Here is a 5280-nt window from a genome sequence, read left to right on the forward strand (position 1 = left end):
CGCACCTAGCAGGTGTAGGTACTAGGTCCGGCGACTCAAGTCCCAAGGCATCCGCTCTAGACTTTCTCAATTTCTTCTCCAGTTTTGCATATCCACCTCGTGATAACAAGTGGGGTGCATCGTTTAGCCTTTGTCTTTCTTGGGCGGCTAACCTTTTACCCTGTGAAACCATGTATATAAATAAGTGTAAAATCATAAAAACTCAATGAAAGACGATGTTAAGAAACATACCTTCCATTCCTCAGACTCTCTAGATGCACGAAACTGCATCCAATCCTCCTCTGTGAATGTATATTGCTGACATATAGTCGTGTCAGCCTTGTCTTGAAATCCCTCTGTTGAGAGGGTCGCACCTCCCACAAAAGTTGTGCATAAAAGAATGCAGTATAGACTAGGCAGTGACTCCTAGGTCGTCTCTCAAGGACCAATTTATGGTTCGAGTCTCAGGTCAAACACGTAGTGGGGGGGGGGGGGGTTTGAAAGTGTTTTTGCGATTGCGGATGAACTTGAATAAAACACGAATGCAAACATAAAATGTAAATAAAAAAAACGATATCAAATACAAAATTAAATCATTGGTCTATTAAGCTAACATCACAACTAAATTAAAGAAACTTGTATGACCCACTCATAAAGCAATTGATAAAATAAAAAAATTAAAATAAATAAAAAAAACATACTATTCAACTAGAATAGAAGAAGCTACGGTTAAGCTATGAAAATGGAACGTTGATTGCAGTAGCTTGCCACCCACTTCCATCATCGAAAACAATAATCTAAACAGAAAATTTCGTGAACAGTGAGCTAAAAAAAATGAATACGCTGCTTCCAAACTAAATGCATTTAAATGTATATGGTATAAAAGATTCTCGGTGCTAGCATTAAAACATAATAAATCAACAAACACATCTATTTAAAACCAAACAAAACCACTGCTTAAGCAAAGAAAATCCTAAATGAAGTCAGCACCGAAATTTTTAAAGCAAACCACATAATAAAATGCAAATAAAGCCTTTGCTGGTTTCTTCTAAGTGAAAATCACCATTTAAATCACTGTGCTTCTAACAAGAATGAAACGTGTTTCTCCTAGCCAAACCGTGACACCTCCTTTCCAACTCCACGTGTGCACCGCTGCACATTCAGCTGAACGTTCCCATGCTTCTCACTGTACCATTCAATAAAAACTTCTTCGAAGAAAGTCCCTGGAGGTGGCGGCTGGAGCCCTCCAAGTGTGCACACCTCCTAGACCTCTTCTCCCCCTCTTTTTTACTGTAGCCGCTGGACCCTTGTGTGGACTCTTCTGTTCTCCCCGTGCACACCCCAAGCTGCTGGGAATTGAAGAAACATGTTGGGCCGTGGTGATGCTGGAGCGTGGTGAAGCCCTTCGTGCACCTCCCATTCTCTCCCCGCACCCCTCTAGCTGCTTCCGGATGCTACTGGACTCCCGTGTGCGTGGACCTGTTTTTCAAGCCTTGCTGCTGTGTGCTTCTTCTTCAAAAACTCTTGACCGCTTCTTCTTTTGCCACCTAAGAAAGCTGCCCTGCTGGACGTGTGAAGGTGCAGAATGTGCTGGACCGAAAACTGTGTGGGCCGTGTGCTTCCTTGCTTCAGCTGGACGTGGACGCTCCTTGGATGCTGGACGTGGACGCTCCTTGGATGCTTCTCCTGCTGGACTTAGTGGACGCGTGGGTTGCTCTCGGTGGCTGTTGCACGTGTTGTTCTCTGTGTGCACCCCTCCAAAGATGCTGGCAGCAGGACCGTGAACCTTTTTTTCTCATCGTCACACCACTTTAATGCTAGCTGCTTCCTCTTTGCTCATGGGCCGTGTGCTGCTGCTGAGCCTTTTCTCTCCATGCACACACCACTCTGGAAAAATGAAAGCCACTGGATCTGTGCTGGATGCACCCCCAAACTGCTTCCCATTCTCCGCGGCTGGATGTTGCTTCTGGATTCAGCCCGTGACTCTACTCACTCCATGCAGCTCCAAAATTGATTCCAGCATGTGCTCTTAATTTCGGCCCATCTCCATGTGCACCCCTAAATAAGATGAAATCCACACCCCCTCTCTCATTTATTTTAAAACATAATTGATGTGGTATTTCTTTTCACCTCCAAATGTCCCAAATATTATCCAACAATTTTCCTACAATTAATAATGCAAATAATTAGCTCAAATAATTCAAATTAATTAAAATAAGAATTTTTGGTCAAATTAAGCACAATTATCAAAAACGGGAAAATACCGGACAATTAAGCACAATTCTCCGATTAAATTCGGTACAATAAACTAAGTGAAGTGAATAAAATATTGACTCATCAAAATAGACCACACTTAGTCTTTTGCACTCCTGGGCAAAATCAAGACGCAGCTCAAGGAATAGTTCGAAGGACATCAGGAAGTGACACAACTCAGCAAACACAAAACAAAGACTAACAATGACAGAAACAGAATTACACAGTTCTCAAGGAATCTGGACCAAGAAAGGAAGTAGATAATATCCAACACAAAATCAAAGAAAGCAGATACTCATGAAATCATCCAAGCAATTCAAAACATGACAAAATGATCAATCAGTTCAAGAGGTGAATCAAAAGTAACAAAACCTCACAGATGCACTATCAGTGTTTCTCTCAAGTGTCTACGGTAAGCAATTTCAACTCAATGCACTCAAGAAAGCAAACAACAACAGACTTGGCAAGCCTCAAATATCAACACTCAAGCACATACGCATGTTCAAATCAAAAGGTCTTTTCATGGTTGTAATGGGGCCAAGGACAAGGCAGGATATATCTGGATAAGAAGCTACAAACCATAAGGAACAAAGGAGCAATGGGGAACAAGTGTAAACACATTCAAACACACCCACAACCTCTAATTCCATCCTCTTCTTGACTCCATTATTCACAATTATTCACATTTTTTTTTCACTATTTTTCTGCTCTCTTTTTTTTCATCCTGTCTCTTTTCTTTTCTCTATTCAGCACACAATTTCAAGAGACAAGATACACATATATTTACGAAACAAAACAAGAGGAACCAACTAGCCAATTCATCAGAATCCCCAGGAAGACCACACTTGTTCCCAAAACACTTCCAAAGCTCCAAAATTCCCTAAGGTTAAGTTAAACATGGTTTTTCACTTAGGGCTAGTGTATGAGCTTCAAAACAAAGAAATGGGGGAAAGTACAGGCTCAAAAGGGTTATCAAAGGATCACAATAAGGTAGGCTTATTTGGCTAGAGAGGCTCAAGAACAAAACTGCCTTTATCACTTCCAAACATGCATATCAATCAAGAATTTTCAACAAGAGTCAAGCCAAGGCATATGTGCAAGCAATCAAGAGACATATCACACACAAGAAAGAACATAAAGTGGCTCAAATTCTCACACAGGGCATTTGTGTCACAATCAATTCAACTCTCAAACATCATGATCATCTTCCAAGCAAAGAAAAGCAAGGAATCCAACATCTCAGAGTATCAATGAAGTGAAGGAAAATTGACAACCTAACCACAATCCAGAATTCAAGAGAAACATGTAAAATTGTATACAAGACACGACAAAAATAACCTAGAAAAGAAAAAATTTAACCAAGAAAACAAAAACTAACAAAGAAAAATAAAAATCTCCCCCAATAGACCACACTTAAACTACACAGTGTCCTCAATGTGTCATAAGCATAAGATCAGAAATCATAACAGTCAACAGATCATGGACAAGTGCAATAAAAGTAGGGAAAGGGGAAGAAGAGAGAAAGAAAACTCCCCTGATCATGGTGGCAGTTGCCAATTTTGGACTTGCAGGGAGATGTCTTCCACCACAGGATCCAGCAAGGAAGTTTTGAGGAAGAATTGCTTCATCCTCCAGGTTTGATCTAGCAGGGAGATATCATCCACAGCTGGATCTAAGAAGCAAAGATTGTTGGTGAGCAGGTTCAGCAGGTGCCTATTTATCTTGAAGCTTTTGTCAGTGTTAGCACCTTTATTTTCCACTATGGGTGTTTGTTGATCAAATTCATTTGTACCTCCTGCAATAGGGTTAGTGCAATGTGGCTCTACAAAAATTTCATGCAGGGGTATAACACCCAATCCCATTGTAACAGGCTGAACCTCAGATACATCCTCAGAACATGAATCAATTTCCAAATTAAAAGTAATATCAATAACAGACTTAGATTCATGTTCAGTGCATTGAGAATAAACATCTGGATGTGATATCAAAAAGTGGTTCTCATCATGCACAGAGGGAGAATTAAAAACATGCTCAACAACAATATGATCATCAACATACCTCTCAACAGCATAATCATGAACAACATAATCATGAACATAATCATCACTGACATAATCATACTGAGGTATGCTTACCTCCACTTCCCTGAAGATTGGAAGAGTGGTGGTAGCTGATGATGGTCTACCTTTCTAAAAAATGTTGCTCATATATGCCTGGTCCTCAAAATCTTTCTCAGTCTCTTCAGGTGCAAGAGTGGGACCATCTGAAGGTGGGAAAGTATGTGGCGCAGTAGTAAGCTCATAACTCTGCTCCCCATCTTCTATGTGGATGACACTAACATCATCAGGAATCAGCACAGTCTGAAATGATGACTCTGAATCTTGAGACTGTTCCTGATTTAATTGAGTAGCCATCTGCCCTATCTGGTCATTCAAGCTCTGAATGGACGCTCTGGTCTCTTGCTGAAACTGCAGGTTCTGTATGGTCAACTGCTCCAACAACTCCTGCAATGTAGGCTCAGAAATAGAAGGCTGAGGAGCTGTTTCGGCAGAAGCATCATATTGCTGACTCTGGTATTGCTGGACTGGTGGAGGCATACAAGTACTCTGGAATGGTGGTTCTTGACAATGATGCTGTGGAGCATTATACCATCCCAAGGTAGGGTCATTCCATCCAAGACCGTTGCTGTAAGCATATTGCACAAGGGAAAATTTGCTCAGAAACTGATGCTCAAGATATCCCCAATCGGTAACGGATCTCAGAGGAAGAGAGTCTTTCCAATCCTTAGCTGCTCCTTGTAATGAATGCGGAAATGCGCTCAAGAAAATGTAATCAAGAGGGACATCTGGAGGCTTCATTGAAGAGCACATGATGTGGAGCTCCTCCAAATGTCTGTGTGGGCATTCTCCTACAAAACCATGAAACTTAGGCAGCAAATGTATCAGTCCAGAGGTGAGATCGCAATGTAAATCATCCTCCTTAAGTGAAACCGGCTCACAAAGAGCACTCTCAGAAATTAGAGGATGAGTCATATTGTTCTCAACATAG

This window comes from Vigna umbellata, chromosome 7 (genome assembly GCF_029865625.1).
Source record: "Vigna umbellata cultivar VRB3 chromosome 7, Vumbellata_1.0, whole genome shotgun sequence".
Lineage (NCBI taxonomy): Eukaryota > Viridiplantae > Streptophyta > Magnoliopsida > Fabales > Fabaceae > Vigna > Vigna umbellata.